This window comes from Ochotona curzoniae, unplaced genomic scaffold, assembly GCF_017591425.1.
Source record: "Ochotona curzoniae isolate NIBS_2020 unplaced genomic scaffold, NIBS_Ocur_1.0 scaffold_4505, whole genome shotgun sequence".
In the NCBI taxonomy this organism is placed as follows: domain Eukaryota; kingdom Metazoa; phylum Chordata; class Mammalia; order Lagomorpha; family Ochotonidae; genus Ochotona; species Ochotona curzoniae.
The window spans coordinates 44,935,450-44,952,812 of NW_024467118.1; the positions used below are offsets into that span (position 1 = coordinate 44,935,450).

Sequence of the window (17,363 nt, forward strand, 5' to 3'; positions counted from 1 at the left end):
CGGGCCTTCATGTAGACAGGCAAACAAAGAGAGCAGCTCGGAAGCATGAAGGGAGCTTGAAGTCCTTGAGCTCATTACACTGACCCATAGTCTGTGGGCTCTGGTTCTTTCTCTAGTTTCCTTCAGATTTGCCTGGTTTCTTGGAGCATCGGGCCTTTGTGATCTTTTACTAATTTGCTTTGCTGAAGTAAAGCAACCTGTGTATTTGGAGCCCGAGCAGGACGCCAGATGCTAGCACACTGCTTGCACCTGTCTCCAGTCAGCTTTGCACATTTATCTGTAAAGAAGACATGGAAACGCCACACACACACACACACACACACACACACACACACACACACTCTGACCATATGCTTAAATCTGCACAAAGCACTATAAAACATGTCTTCTCTTTTGTAACAAACCTCCTTAAGATTTGTTGAAGAACAAAAGAACACAGACACTGAGTCCCCAGGCATCACCATTAAATAATATTTACAGGCATATATGTGCGTTTGTGTGTGTATATGCGTAAAGTGATGTATGTGTATGCAAATATATGTATATATACATGCATTATGCATAGTCATTCAAATACTTACTTGAAGGCATCTTAGAAGTTACTACAAAACAATACTACAGTGGAAATTGTAGCCTTCATGCAAATTGTAAGATTAATAATCCTTTCCACACCCTTTTTGCTACATCCCATGTGTTTTTAATGTTTTTGTTTTCATTTTCATTTCTTTCAAATACTTTCTTTTCTCTTGTCAAATTCATTGCTGGCTCATGGATCACACGGTGGCATCATTTTATCCAAGAGGCTTTTGTGTTTTCCTCATCCATGATTGATTATTCAGTGGCACATTTTTCAACTTCATAGTACTATAAATTTTTTGTTCTAACTTCATACCTGTTGTTGACTTTGTTTCATGGCTTTGCATTTAAGAGAATGCATAGTGATGGCATAATAGAGACCATCATATTCAGATGTGAAGATACAATGCAGTATGCATCCCTGTTTCCAAATCAAGAATGGACTTCCAGTGAAACTATTGGACATATCTAAACAGTGGGATGCTAGACTGTCTGATATTGTTTGTACCAGCAATGTCAGCACACACCTAAACAATAGGCTTATAGCTGTTTATGAAGGACTATACTATTGTAATAATATGAAGAAAATCAGTTGTTGGGTTGAAATTTTGGTTTTTTTGTTGTGGAGATATCCCAGACCCTATGAAATTATACCATAAAATTCAAAAAAAATATAAAAAAATCATTAACTTTTCATCTAGTCCCCAGTTTTGTTTGCCCCCTACACAAAAACAAGCAAGGTAATTCACGTTATTCCTCATCAAGTTAGAATCTTGCTTTAGAGTGGCTGTGTGAATGCTAACATGCGAAGGCCATGCTGGTGCCTTACGGCACCTGCTTAGAACAGCAGAAATTGCTCCCACTATGAGCAAGCTCTCCCAAGGTGGCTGGGAAGCATCCTTCTGGGCTTTAGATTGGTCACTTCATTCAGAATAAACAGAGTCCTCATTCTCAGTATTCTAACCCATCAGCTTTGGATAGTGAAAATGCAGTTCTTTCTCCTAAGTAAGAGAAAAGAAATCCAATCCTCTGAGTTTTCTAATCGCTTGTCTTTTTCCATTACATGGAATCAAAAGACGAAAGGAAACCCTAACAGTTTCTAAACACTCTGCAAAGAGTGGGATCATTGTAGGGTGGGTTTTCTCAGGAGTTTTTTAAGCTAATGATCAAATTTACATTTTTTTTCAGAAATAAAACACAACCTGTTTTGGGGCAGGAATGATGTATTTGTAGTAGATCTTAGAGAAGTCAAAGTTCAACATATAATGCAATGTTAATATCTATCACTTCTACATCGATTAACAGGAGAAACATCCTCCTATGCTATACTCCTGTGCTAATTTTAAACAAGATGTAATACCAGGAAAGGGGGACTGCCGATATTGGTATTCAGGTGTGATAATTTCCCTTTGTCTTATTTTAAGACTTGTGAACACAAAGTAAGACAATGGGGCTTTTCAATTGATTTTCAAATGTAAAGGAATCATAAAAGAAGCAAATGGAAATGCATAATAAGCAACAAACTGTTGGAGTCTGAAGTAAAAAGAAAAAGCATCAATTCCACAGTTAGTCCAGTAAAGGATGTAATTGTTCAGGAAACAATGGAATCCTAAAGTTGCCCTTTTGAAAGTTAGCTGCATTGTCTTGCTTCTCAATATTTCGTAGTATTCAGTGCTGATTTCCAAGAGAGTGTGTAAATTCAGCTTCTCAATATGTTGTAATACTTATGTTTGTATAGATGCTCATGTTCAATGTTTCCTTGTTAGCTGTTTATATAAAAATTGAGTCTCCCTTGGGGCTTCAGGGGCTCAAGCATTTGGGCCGTCTTTTCCTGCTTTCCTAGGTGCATTAGCAGGGAGCTAGATTGTAAGTGGTGCAACTGGGACCCAAATCAGCATCTGCTTGGGGTGTTGGTACTTCAGGCAGGACTGTGAGTGCTTAATGTGCCATGTCACAATGTCACCAACTGCCCCCTCTCCCCTACCCCTGCTCCTCCTTTCATTTGACAATGTGTTCAGTGAAGTTACATATTTAGAAAAAAGTTCATGTATATACAGTAAGTCTTAGATTGCCTGTGAGATAGTATAAAATTATTTTTTTTTAAAAAATGACAGTTGGATGCCAAATGTTGATGGCTCCAGCTCTACTGTATTTTTCTAAGCAGTGTAAATTCACCTGGCTTCAGTTTAATCATTGGCGAGAGCAAGAATTTGGATTTGAATGCTAGCTGATTATCTTTCCAGCAATAACATTTCAAAAAGACACACACGCATGCACATATGCATATGTATATATTACATAAAGAGAAAAAAAAGGCATCTGACGGCCTCAGGGGTCATATGTTTGAACCAAGTCCTGCTGATCTGCAGGATGGTGAAAGTGCGTCTAGAAATTCAAGGTTAAAGATGGTTGTGTGTGTGGTGTGGCAGGATTTTACCCATGCCAGAATATGCCCCCTGACCGAAAAGTGTCAGACCATAGTAGAAATTCATATTGATGTCAAGACTACAGAGGGTTGTTTTCTCTGTTGAGCGCTAAGTTTACTAAAAGAAAGGTGCAACAATCAGATACAGAAAGCTTCTAATACTAAGCACCAACAAGTGGACTAAATCCAGAAGATTATGGAAATCATTTTGTGAAAGTTACACAGAACTTGAAAGATAACAGTCAATATATTGATTCCTAAGGGCATTGGAAAAGACATAGAAAACACTTACCAGTCAATTTCTGTTTTAATTAGAAAACTAAAAGTGTTGAAGAATTCCAAGTTTTGGAAATCTCATGGAGCCTTATGTTGTAGGGGTTGGTAGGAAAAGACATAGGGTTGAGACCTGTATTAAAGTCAAGCAAGATGGTAGTTATGAATTACTACACTTACAAATTTATTTTAAATTTTGGTAATGACAGAAAGTGCTGCTTGTGAAAAAAAAAAGAACTACTGTATGCAAAATCCAATGACTTGTAGTACTGATCCTTCCAATAGTATTTCATACACTCTGACACATCAAACCAGGCTTTTCCAGGACAGGGATTATCTCAGGCTTCAAGGTATCTTTAATACATTTCCACTGGTTTAGCCTTAGGATTTTCATAATTTATTATTACTTTTTATTTAATATTATTTCTATCAATTATGAATAACTGAGAAAAGTGTGAGTTGTTTAGTAGTTCCAGATTCACCCTATTATTTAAGATTTAACAGTAATGAAAAATTGCTGCTCCATGTCCCTGTTTATGTAAAATATTTCAATAGTTTGGGTAATTTTATATCCTGTAGCATGTTTTTGAACTTTTGTTTTCAACATCAGTATTCTTTTTGTGAAATTCTGCTGTAAGCTTTTAAAGCATTCAGATTGAGGCATTATATTAATTAATTAATTAATTAATTCTAATAGTCCTTGTTTTTTTAATGTTTTACTTTAACTTGCAGTTACAGATAATTATATAAATTACTCTAATTTCAAATATTCTAAATCATTAAATATACCAGAGCTCTAAGAAAGTAAGTCTTTAAAACTGTACTTATTGGAAAAAATAAATCTGTGTATATTCTATATTACTTAGGTTTTTAAAAATGCTTTTTATTTCTATGTTAAAGAAGGGAGGACTTTTTTGAAAATCAAAATTATACACACAGAGAGTTTTGAAGTCTCAATTTGTTTCTCATGTGGTTGCCATGGCCAGGGATGATGAGCCAGGCCAAAGCCACAAGACAGGATTCATCTGGGTTTCCCACCAGGTAGCAGGGACCCAAACATTTGGGCCGTCTTCAACTGCATTGACAGGTCATTGCCAGGCTGCTGGGTTGGAAATAGAGGTTCCCTTACCATATTGGGTGTTTACATTTGCAGGTAGCAGACTTTTCAGCTACATTAATCAAGACAATTAAAATGCCTTTTTACTTTTAATTAAACAGTCTAGAGTTGAATTTATTATTCATACTGCCAGAGTGTAGGATTTTCTAGAAAATTATAAAATCTGAATTTCTGTGCCTGGCATGGTAGGCTAGAGTCTTCACATGTAAGTTTCAGGATCCAGTATGGGTGCCAGTTCATTTCCTGGTGGCTCTGCTTCCCATCTAGCTCCCTGCCTATGGTCTGGGAAAGCAGTGAAGGAAGGCCCAAGGCCTTGGGATCCTGCAGCCACATGGGAGACAAGGAAGAGGTCCCTGTCTCCTGGTCCTGACTTCGGATTAGCTCAGCTCTGGCTGTTGTGGCCACTTGTGGAGTGAATCAACTGATGAAGATCTTCCTCTGTGTCTCTTTTGCTTTCTGTATAGCTGCATTTCCATAAAAACAAATAAAACACTAAAATAAAACTAAATTCCTAAAATATAAAGATAGTATGCATGACATGTATATTTCACCAAATTGATATTTTATGTGCTTTTTTTTTGATGATTTGGCTTACATAGGAGGAATGAATATGGAACATTTTATTCATAGTAAAGGTTTTTTTGTTGTTGTTTTTGTTTTTTTCCTAAGAAGGAATCTATAATTCCTAGTACAAAGTTTTTTTTTTTTAAATGTTAAACTTCAGTTACAAATAACACATGGTTACCAAAACCTACTTTAAAAAAAAAATCTATTATACAAAGAAATCAAACACTATATGTTTAGGTCACTAATATGTTTAAAGAAAAATTTGTCAAAGAGGGATGTGTTAAATGCCTAGCATGTTTTCTCTATTGAAAATAACAATATAGTGGGAAATACAGTGAACCATCTGTAGCATGTATATTTCAACATCTTGCAAAATCAGCTACTCTTTCCATGCACAAATGTGCTACAGCTGATTTTACAAAATAGGCAATAATGTTTGTCCAAGTACCTGATTCAGCAGCTGGCCCACACTTTTTATCATGAAAAATGAGGTTTAATTGATGAGAATGTTGACCTTCTTTATAAAGAATCATACTTTTAAAATTTAGCATCTTTGTTGGTGTTGGCAACTTAGCATAGTTAAACCTAAGACTTTGTATCTTTATGTTAGAACTGGTAGAAAAGGTAAAAATCTGATGATGAAGTTTACCAAAAACCCTTTATGATTCATGCACTCAATTTGTATAGCCTTTTTGAGTTGCTATTGACTCTTTTTAGTTATGAATTATAAAATATTTTTGGCCAACTGTAAACTTTTTTTTCTTTAAGATTTATTTATTTTTTATTGCAAAGTCAGATATACAGAGAGGAGGAGAGACAGAGAAAAATCTTCCATCCGATGATTCACTGCCCAAGTGACTGCCACTGCCAGTGATGTGCTGATCCAAAGCCAGGAGCCAGGAACCTCCTCTAGCTCTCCCATGCGGGTGCAGGGTTCTAAAGCTTTGGGCCATCCTCAACTGCTTTCTCAGTCCACACACAGGGAGCTGGATGGGAAGTAGAGCCGCCGGGATTAGAACCTGTGTTCATATGTGATCCCAGTGTGTTCAAGGCAAGGACATTAGCTGCTAGGCCACCAAGACAGACTCCTTAATATTTACTTTAAAAGTTATTTGATTTTTGTTTCTTTTCACTTGATACTTTATGTAAAATCACTAGGGAAATAGATAACCTTATTCTGTAAGTCAGCTGTTTATTTTAAATCTACTAAACACATACAGGGAACTGAAAAGATGACAGGTTAATTAGGTATGAGTTTTATTTTAAAAAAATACTGTTAGTGTTCATGAAGAGATAAAAGTATATTCAGATTACTATTGTTTCTACCAATAATTTTCATAGTCACTTTAAACAACTCAGAATTTGCATATCATTTTAAACAACTCATTTCAATTCCAGAGTCATTGACTTCTCTATACTTACACTGTACAAAAGTATCCTTACAATAGTGGTTGACAAAATCTGTGATTCTGTGAGTGTATTGTGTTTCAACTACGCATATACACTTACATTGTATTTTTAACCTAAAAAAAAAAAAAAAGCAAAACAATTCTGCTATGTTTTTCTGGGTCTGTGAGTCTGATTTTTTTTTAACTTTGCATTACAGGTTTCAACATATAAAGTATGAAAGATAGAACATTGAATACTGTGCTCTTTACAAGCTAGATTTAACACCTATTTTTTTCCTGAAAATTTTTATTGCAAAGTATAGACATCAAGACACTTTATTTTCAAATATTTCATTATACATTGGTGTCATAAATCCATTAACACACCTCACAAAATTAACAAACTTTTAATGTCAGCTAATAATGAGTGCAGGTTATTAAAATACCTTTTTAAAAGATTTATTTATTTATTTGAAAATCAGAATTATACAAAGGGAAACCAAAGATCATCATCTGCTGATTAACTTTTATTTTTAGCTTTTTTTTTTTTATTTCTTGACGCAGTTTAGTTGACACAGTTGGCGCTGGAGTCCCCTTTCTCTGCCTTTCCCCTCTGATCTTCCCTCCAGTCTTAAAATGAGTATCTTTAGTGAATTTTCACAAGTCCATCATGCTACTGTTGGCGTGTCTCCAACAATATAGGAAATTGCCAGTCATTTCATTGTGAGTCCATCCTTGTAGTACATGCATGAGAACTTATTTCTTTCTATTTCCACTTATGAACATATTAATTTCTGTTACATTTCCATGATGTATCCCTTTTAGTACAGTCCACCACGGGGAGAAGAAAAAGAAAAAAAAAAAGGAATTACAAGAGGTTAACGAACATATGACAAAGGTTTCAATGTAAAAATAGGAATGCTTCAGGAATTTGAGTGTCACCCTTGTGCAGGGGCCATGCTAATCTTATCTGTATCATTCCAGTTTTAGTATATGTGTTGCCAAAGCGAGCACTGGTTCACTTTTTCAATGGATGCAGTGGCCACGAATGGACCAGAACAAAGCTAGAACCCTGAGCTTCTTCTGGGTCTTCCACATGGTTGAAAGGGTCTAAGGACTTGGTCAATCTCCCAGTACTTTGTCAGGCCATAAACAGGGAGGTGGATGGACTAGTCAGGACTCGACCTGGCACCCATGTGGGATTGTCAGCACTGCAGAACTGCAGATGGGAGCTTAATCATCTGAGCCAGTGCACTGCTCAAAATGAACTTAATTGTATATATATTTATATATATGATTTAGTTCTCATCAATTCAACCTTATTTTTCATGATAAAAAGTGTGGGCCAGCTGCTGAATCAGGTACTTGTGTGTGTATGTGTGTGTGTGTGTGTGTGTGTGTGTGTGTGTGTATACATATTTATATATATATATATTTTTTTTTTTTTGTGAAGAATCTGGTGTCCATGCACTGTGTTTTGGTGTTAATATCTTTTTGAATGTAGACTGATCCTTCTGCTTCTCTTATTTTATTTTTTACTTGTATTTATTTGGTGGTGAAGTTGACATGTTCTAAGAACTGTATTTCTTATAACCTTATAGAATACCTCACATTCTATATTTTTCTTATTTACATATTTTTTCTACTAATGCTTTACCACAGAAGCAACTGCTTGATATAATTGCGGAAAAGAGAATTTAATCAAAAATTTAAATTTATAAGGAAATATGATTTCTATAATTAGCCACAGTGTATAGTTTTAGTGTTGGTGCTCATAAGCTGTTGCAAATAAATGCTGCACTCAGGAGTATTATAGCTTAAATTCAAGTTATAATTGAATCCCTCAGTAGACAAGCACTGAAAAACTTCAAATGCTACTGGTATGGCTTCGATGATACGTGATCAATTGTGCTATTCCTATTTTAACAATCCTCTATGGTGGAGTTGATATTTTGAGTGTATAGTCATAGAAACATCAATCTAATCTTGTATAAAGCAACTACCCTGCTAGTTTTGCCCCTCTCCAACAACTGTAACTGACTGCATCAATGGCCCTTCTAGTCCTCAGATCTTTTATTATGCCAATCAAAGTTTGGCATTATTTCTCAGGATTCCCTCCACATGAGCTAAATGGTCACCATACTTGACGGCAGCAAACGTAATAATTTTATTGGCAAGCTTCACTTCCCTCTATCAATTCCCCACTTTCTTGCCCATGTCCCCACTATTTCACAAATAACTTTTTGGACTCAACTCCTTCTTTCAAATGTTTTCTTCTGGAAAAATTCAAACTAAGACAAGCATTTTTATTTTGGGCTTACTGAACTATTTGCATAAATCTGAAAGATTAAGGTCTATTTTATCTCTGTACTTGTACGTATGCAAGTCAATCTGCAAGCAGTGCCATGCTTTCCTCCTCCTTTCTTTAACTAACACATACTCATCTTCTCTTTTCACATCTAGTCACTTTTTAATAACTGCTGGATAGGCACGTAAAAAATAAGATATTTTTACAAACCTTGTTAAAGTAAAAGCCAGTTCATGTTCACTGTCGGTTTCCCACCACTGAGAGACAAGATTTTCAGTTTTGCAGTGGACTCTTTGGGGATTTGCCTCAGTGTATGTGATCATATGATACCCCACCTATTTTTCCTGAAATAGATGATTGTTTGGATTTTTTTTTCCATTGGACAAAGTACCACACAGAAATATAAGTATTTCTGTGTTTTACATCTTAGCCCACTCATGTGATAATTTAGTAAAATAGATACTAAACTACAAAAAAAATTTACTTAGACTAAAGCTGCTTTACAGTTTTATTTCCCTTAATAGTCTGATTTTACTTGGTAATTGAAAATTATCTCATGCTTTTAAGAATTGTTAATTTAATCAAAAGTCTGCTGTATGAAAAAAGAAACTGTTAAGAGAAGGAAAGGCATACCACAGATTAAGAGAAAATATTTGCAAAACATTTCTGATAAAGGACTGACATGTAACATATACCAAAAATTCTTAAAAATTTAACAATTAAAAAAACATAAATTTTGACTTAAAATGGAAGCAAAACATCTGAAGAAAAACCTCACCCATGAAGATATTCAGTGGCTAGTATGTTAGCTCAACTGTCTGATTCTTCACCTGCATGGGCCATCATCACTTATGGGCTCCGGTTTTAATCCCGGTGGCTCCACTTCCCATGCAGCTCCCTGCTTGTGGCTTGGGAAAGCAGTGGAGGATGGCCCAAAACCTTGGGACCCTGCACCCACATGGAAGATCCAGAAAAGGCTGCAGGTCCCTGGCTTCAGAACAGCTCATCTTTGGCGTTTTAAATCATTTGGGAAATGAACTGGCAGATGGAACTCCCTGTTTTTCCTTCTCTCTGTAATTCTGCCTTTCCAATAAAAATAAATAAGTCTTTTTTTAATGTAGATATACAGATGGCTAGTACACAAATGGTACTCAAGATAGCATGTCACAAAAATGTCATCTATTAGTACAAAAAGTAAAATATGCTGCATATCTAGTAGAAAAACTAAAATGTACAACACTGATGATACAAAATGCTGGAAAAAACATGGAATGACAGGAAATTTTGTTAAGCATTGATTAGGATTGCAAAAGGAAGGTAATCCAACAGTTTCTCAACAAAATATGCACATATTCTTATATTAAAGTTAGGGTTAATTTTCTTTATATCAGTAGTTTATACTCTCCCCTTACTGGACAAATGTCCCTCATCACACTCAAATTATTAGATATTTTACCAGTTTCTTCCTTGTCAATTTCACTACATTATCAGATTTGTTCATAGTTTCAGTGGGTATAAAACCATTTTTTATAAAATCACTTTTATGAAACTATTATAAAACATTTTTCTTAATGTTTTCAAGGCTGTGTTCCCCTGTTTTTCATATCTGTCTGGAATCTTACACGATCTTCCCTTCCCTTTTGGTGTTCTGACATTTTACAGTGATGAGCTGGATAGTCATACGTCCTTTCCTATTCATTGCTCTGTGCCCCTACAAAGTGTATTCAGTTAAACCACATTCTGGAGGTGAGAGAAGTTCAGTGAATATGTTTTCTTAAAATCCCTCCCTTCCTTTTCCTTGTTTTGTTTTCATAACGCCACTGTTTTTGGTAATATGGATCTCCTGCACATATCCTCTGCATTTTTTTCTTATATGCTTTGTCTCCACTTTCAATCTCTTGAAACATTTCACTTGTGAGTCTTTTGCTGTTAGTAACGAACATCAAAGAGATGTGTTAATTTTCTATTTTTTGTATAACAATTTATTTTTCATAGATTCAGTGTATCTCCTTCGTTCTCTAACGATGCTAATGTTGTTTGGTGATTTTTATTTTCTCTTGTCTTCATTTGACTTCTGTTCCTTTCACTATGTTTACTTTCCTGATTTTTTTTTCATTGTATTAATTGCAATACACTCTTGTCAACATCTGGGAGGTCCTTGCTATTGACTTAAATATAAACTGCAGACTAAGAACTGCATGGAAGTTCTGTGTGCTTTGCTGAGTGTAGTCCCCACTTAAGGGTGAACTGACAGCAGAATCCCCCAAATCACTTGGATCTGGCCAGATTCTGTAAAGATAGTATTTTCAGTGTCTAGTTAGAAAATAAGTTTTGTTACAAATATTCTGAGCTGAATTTTAATGCTGAAACCTCAACTTTCAGCATATAAACACTTGTTTCCAATTTGTGATCTTTTTGTTCAATCACCTTATTTTTTTCCTCCTGTGTAGATCTCTGTGTTGCCATCTCTTGAGAGCATACCTAGAAGTGAATCTGCCTTACTGTCTTATTTGCCAGTGGTCTCATTGTAGGTAGATGATCATGTTTAAATACAGGAGTGAAGGTTCAATTTCTTGTTAGTTGTTGATATTATTAAAGTACTCATGGAGGTAGGGCATTTTATGGATCATTTTATGAGATGATAAACTTTTTTTTTAATTAATTTTTTTTTATTGGAAAGGTGGATATACAGAGAGGAGAGACAGAGAGGAAGATCTTCCATCTGATGATTCACTTCCCAAGTGAGCGCAACGGCCAATGCTATGCCGAGCCAAAGCCAGGAGCCTCTTCCGGGTCTCCCACGCGGGTGCAGGGTCCCAAAGCCTTGGGCAGTCCTCAACTGCTTTCCCGGGCCACAGGCAGGGAGCTGGAAGGGAAGCGGGGCTACCAGGCTAGAACTGGCGCCCATATGGGATCCCGGGTGTGCAAAGCGAAGCCCTTAACCACTGCGCCACCGCGCGGGGTTGATAAACTACACATATGCATCACTTATCTGGATTTTTTGTTTGTTTTTGCTATCCTACCCTAAGCCAAGAAAGATCTGAAAGAATAGTTGTGGAACTCCTATGAATGTTTCATAGTTGATACTCATGAGTGGTAATATTTTATGTGTTTTAAAGAAGTTCTAAGAAAAATGTACAGAATCTCTAACAATTGGTTGCTTGGAGATTAAAGAATATGTTCCCTTCATAACTTTGAAATAATGTGTTCTGTTTTTCAGAGCAATACCTGTCTCTTGAACAGCTATGAGAGGAAATTCCCTGAGGAAAAATATTTCATAAATATCTGACCACTCTAAACTTGATCTTTGATGTTAAAACTTCACAGGGAGTTGCTTTTGGTTTTAGAGATGTCAGAAAATCTGTAGTCAAGATTCTTAGGTTGTTCATTTGATTTGTACAGTTTCATCACTTTTAGGTCTTCATGTTACCGAAGTGTTCCACTTTGCATATCAATTGAAGAAAGCATCCTTACCTTCCAAGTAGGCATAATGGGGAAAAATTGCAGATTTGCCTCAAAACCATGGCATGTTCTAGTTCATTTATCAAGGAAAAATGGGATCAAGAAGCCTTTAGTAAAGACCTCTTTCCTGCATTTGAATTTTGTGATCACCATTGACGGAATTAGAGAAGGGCTACAAACTTAGGGTGTGCACTGGATCTGAAAAGCATTCTTGATCTGAGAATCCTGGGAACAAAGGAAATATCATGAAAGTACATTTAAGGTGACTTGTTAAATGTAACTGCTAAACAAAAAAAATGGCATTTCAACCAACAGAAATTCTTCAACAGCAAGGTGATATGTCTATCTCATATTGCCTCTGATCTTGATTCACACTTTAACTTCTTCACATTTACCTTTTGTTTATTCTATCTGTTTCTTCCTCCTTCATTTGTAGAATCTACTCAGTGTCTCTTTGATACCAGGGCTGAAAAATGCTCTGATGGGACAGACTGTTAACCTAATAGTTAGGAAACCAGTGTTCCACATATGAGTGCCTTGGTTTGATTCCTGGTTTCAGCTCCACACTCCTCCTTCAATATGGATCTTGAGGCCAGCAATGCCCTTGGGTTCCTGTGACCAACACAGGAGATCTGAATTGACTTTCTCTTTCTCACCTTTACTCACAAGTTGGCATCTTCACAGGCATTTGGAAAGTTTTTCAATGGATGAGATCTGTCTGTCTGCCTGACTCTCTAAGAAATGACTTGTCCTAATTGCCCTAATGGCATGGCTGTTATATCCTCTGCTGTCAACTTATGGCAAGCTGAGTCCCTTTTCCTTCTCTACACTGCCTGGTCAGACATTCCAGGCACCCATCTATTCCTCCCTCATCTGTTCTCTACCCACACTTTGTTCTGATTCTCATTGTTCATGCTGTCTTTTGTTTTATTTTTAACATTTCTAAATTCAGTTTTTTTAACATGCATGTTAATATCAGCACTGAAAGAGCACCATTCTATCTCAGACTGCTGAAAACACTTTACAAATGTTACATTAAGCCATTTCCAAAATAACCATCCTGTCTGCAAAGGTTGTTTCTCCTTCCGTAAGTGAGAGAAAACAATAAGATTCAACAGTATTTGCATCTTCCTCAAGATCACACAGCTAAGTGGCTGTAGATAATGGATTTGGACTTATACCTACCTGAGTTCAATGGCATACTTCTAAGATACTTGTCAAAAAATATAATCAGTGCCTTAAGCTCATTATTTGAAAGTAAATTTGATATTCCTTTTAATTTTATTTACTATAGTGCATATATAAATGCATGTATATGAATTTATATATGCTTATATTTTTATTCATATAGGAGGTTTTGTATTGAATAGATATTTAACAGAGTAAATCTGTGTACCTTTTTAAGTTTAAAATGATTGTTCTGGAGGCGTGTGTGCTGTGGCCCAGCCAATTAAGCTGTATCTTAGGATGCCTATAGTCCATATCAGAGTATACAGTTGAACTAACAGTTTCTGTGTTTCTTGTCTGTTATGATAGATTCTGTTTATTGGAAAGTGAAACAAAGAGAGGGGGAGACAGAGAAAAAGAAATATTTTGTCTATTGATTTACTCCCCAAATGACCACAACAGACAAGGCTCAAGGCAAAGCTAGCAGCCAGGAGCCAGGAAATCCATCTGGGTCTCCCACAGGAGCACAAGCACTTGGACCAACTTTCGTTGTTCATCCAGATGAATTAGCAAAAAGCTGGATCAGAAGAGGAGCAACCAGAATTCAAACTAGGGTGCTGATATAGAATCCTAGCACCACAGACCAATCTTACTAGATTCCAATATTAAACGCAGTACTATGCTCCTCATGCTATACAAGAGATTCCTTGTATATGTACATACGTATGAACCTTTTGTATGTCATATATATCCCTTACCTATCTTATCTTTAAATTGTATCTCAGCAAAGCTGAAAATGAGATATTATATTCCAGTCCTTACCTAGTTTCAGCTCTGGGCCTCCACCCCCTATAAAGTCCAACAAGGTTCCTCCTAAACCCCCTCTCCCCCTACACACACACACACACACACTTACACACACACTCATATACACACACTAATAGGATGAGATAACCAAAGAACAATAGAGATAGGTCATCAAACAAAGACTCACTCATATACTATTAGATGGAACATAAAGACTCATTAGCAAAGTATGAGAGATTTCTCTGCAACACCCCCCAAAATCGTTACACACCTCAATTGAGGAGGTGACATTGAAATAGTTGTAGAAGGTAATCAAGAACTTACATGTAGTGTTAACATATTGTCTACTCAATACTATGTCAGACATCTAATGTTTGCCTGGATTTAACCTGTAATTTATGCTTGGTTGATTGTTACTTTTTGAACCTGTCACAGATACTGTCTAAACCCAGAGATGTGGATATTGTTCACTCAACACTATACCAACTAATCCCATAACATTGTATAGCGACGCTGATGTTTTGTTGGGGGTCTTAACTGACCGGAACTTTACTCTGTTAGCTCTACCTTCAGACCAGAGAAGGTCTCCCCAAGAGGCCACTGAACTTATCTGGACAATAAGATGCTGGACTTTATGCTAGGAACATGCTTACAATGGAAGAATTTCAACTGAAGTTGAACTGTGGTTATGCAGCAAGATGGAGCAATCCACTATGGGAGAAGGGGTATGGGAGGGGTGGGGGGACTCCCCAGTGCTTATAAAACTGTATCACATAATACAACGTTAATAATAAAAAAAAAAGTGAAAAAAATGCAATAAAAAATAAAACTATAAATACATAAATAATAAACAAAATTAACCAGACCAAGAAGAAAACCTTGAGTTATCCACAGATAGCCAGCCCACCACTGTCGTTTCAAATTCTCACTGAGGCCCTGGAATAAGAGATTAGCTTTTCTGTCACCTGCCCACATCCCTGGACTCTATCTTTTGAAATTTCTTTTTATTCCAAGTGCTAACCTTTCTATACTCTGTTTCTTCTGGTGACTTCTTTGTATCTTAAGATGCGACGTTGATGGATTTCTAGGCAGAAGGCAGGGCAGGGACCAAGTACCACTGTGCATTTGGCTCCAGGCTTGCCATCTTGAGATGACCTTAACTTTGACATGAGCTGCTCTGGTCACTATTGCTGCTTTTTCAACTCCTGTCTTATCTCAGTTTCTCTGATCTTGACACCTAAAAATCCCAAGTTTTGAAGACATAGCTATACACAATTACAGATAGTAGTAGATTGGATTAGGAAAACATACGTTTTTTGCTACTGAGATATGGTAGGTACCGCTTAGTCATAGCTTTATTCTCTGTAGCTTTGGTTACCTGCAGGCAACAACAGTTCAAAAATACTAAATGAAAATTAAAGAAACAAGCAAACCATAAACTGTGCATTGTGCACCATTCTGAGAAGTGTTAAATCTCACCTCTGCTCTGCTCTGCCTGAGATGTGAATCATCCCTGTGTGTAGCCTGCCCACGCTGAAACTGTTAGCGACCCATTTGTCACTTAGTGACCATCTTGCTTACTGGGTCAACTGTTCTTTTCATGTGACCGTTATTTCACTTAATTATGGCCCCAAAGAGCAACAATAGTGATGCTGATAATTCCTTTCAGTGACAAGGTGAGAGTACCATGGTCATTTAGAAAGAAATAGAAAACACACTCCTGCCACTTTTATTACAGTATATTGCTACAGTTGTTCTACTCTGTACTAGTTATTAACAGTCTATTACTGTGGCCTAGGTTATAATTAAGTATTTTGTAAGTATTATATGCAGGAAAAACTGTATAAGCAAGAATTGATATGATCCATCATTTCAGGCACCTGCTATAGGACTTGAGACTTAACACCTGAGATGACAGTGGGGCTGGATATATAACTCACTGAAAAGGAGAACAAAAAAGACAGGGGCAGAGAGATATGGTGGCAATGAATATCAGTTCCTAACTGGAAAGTAGCATGGTCAAGTGTAAAGAGGTCTTTGGAGCCTGAAGATTTAGGCCTTATCCTCTCTCTCTCTGCACAGATTTTTGATGTTTCTTTGAAGTTTAACCCTTTGGCCTAAACAGTTATCATGTGTTTTAAATGAACTTTGGAGGTGATTTATGTAAACCATTTCTCTCATAGTATGAAAATTAGGCTTGGCAAAAAAAAAAAGTTAAGATTATCTCAGTCAGGTAATTGGAGAGGGGTGGGGTTTGGCGCATAGTGTAAGCGATCAAATGCCATTTGAAACATCTCCATCTCATGCCAGAGCATCTAGGTTCACGTCTCAGTCGTATGTCCATATCTAACCTCCTACTATTGCATACCTTGTCCCTGTCACCCACATAGGACCCAAATATTGAATTCTGATTCCTGGCTTTGATTGACATTTACCCAGCCCTGATTTTGTGGCTGTTTAGGGAGTGAATGAAAGAAATGGGAGCTCTGTCCCTCTTCTCTTTGTTTTCTCAATTTATTAAAAAAAAAGGGTTCATGAATATATGGCCTTGTCATGTTTTAATTTGAAGGTCCAAACCTGTAACACAGAAAAATGGAAAAATCAAATTTAAAGTCCATGTTAAACACTGAAGGCATCAAATAGTCCCCCATTAAATGTGGGAGATTTGTTCTAAGACTCCAAGTTAATATCTGAAACTATGCTTAGTATGAGACTCTATACATGCTATATTGCCTATTATATGCATGCCCAAATTTAATTCTTGGCCATTGTTACTGAACGGTTTATCACACATATTGGCTGCAACTTGTGCAGTTGAAGGTACAATGTCAAAACTAGCATCAGTTTCTTTTTCCTGCCTCACACTTTCCCAGATAGAAAATCCATTTTATTGTAAATCTTAGCAACTTCAACAAACAGCTTATTTTTCTCTTCTTCTCATTAAGTTAAGGATTTGGGACGGGGGGGATGCTCCAAGTGCCAGCATCATTATTCTTGTACTTTGGGGACATCATTGAATAAAATGAGAGTTACCTGAAAGAAGCATACAATGCTGTGATAGTCTGATAACTGAGAAAGCTGTTAAGTGACTAATAGGCTGGTAGCATATACAGAGTGGATATTCTGGACAAAGGAATGATTCATGTCTCAGGGAAGACAGAGAGGATAATGTGAGATTTCACCTTGTTTATGTATAACTTCGGAAGTGGAGGTTAGTATTGTGGACTAGGGGGGTGAGTCACCTGTCTGCTTTATCAGAATGCCTGAAATCAA

The 17,363-nt window shown here is 36.6% G+C and overlaps 1 non-coding gene across 1 annotated transcript; it reads right to left on the bottom strand.

Annotated features, from left to right (window-relative positions):
- Positions 1-7,253: 7,253 nt before the first annotated feature.
- LOC121146950 lies at positions 7,254-7,360 on the bottom strand. The gene has a single exon (XR_005882310.1). It is a non-coding gene; the product is annotated as a U6 spliceosomal RNA (small nuclear RNA).
- Between the last annotated feature and the right edge of the window lie 10,003 nt (positions 7,361-17,363).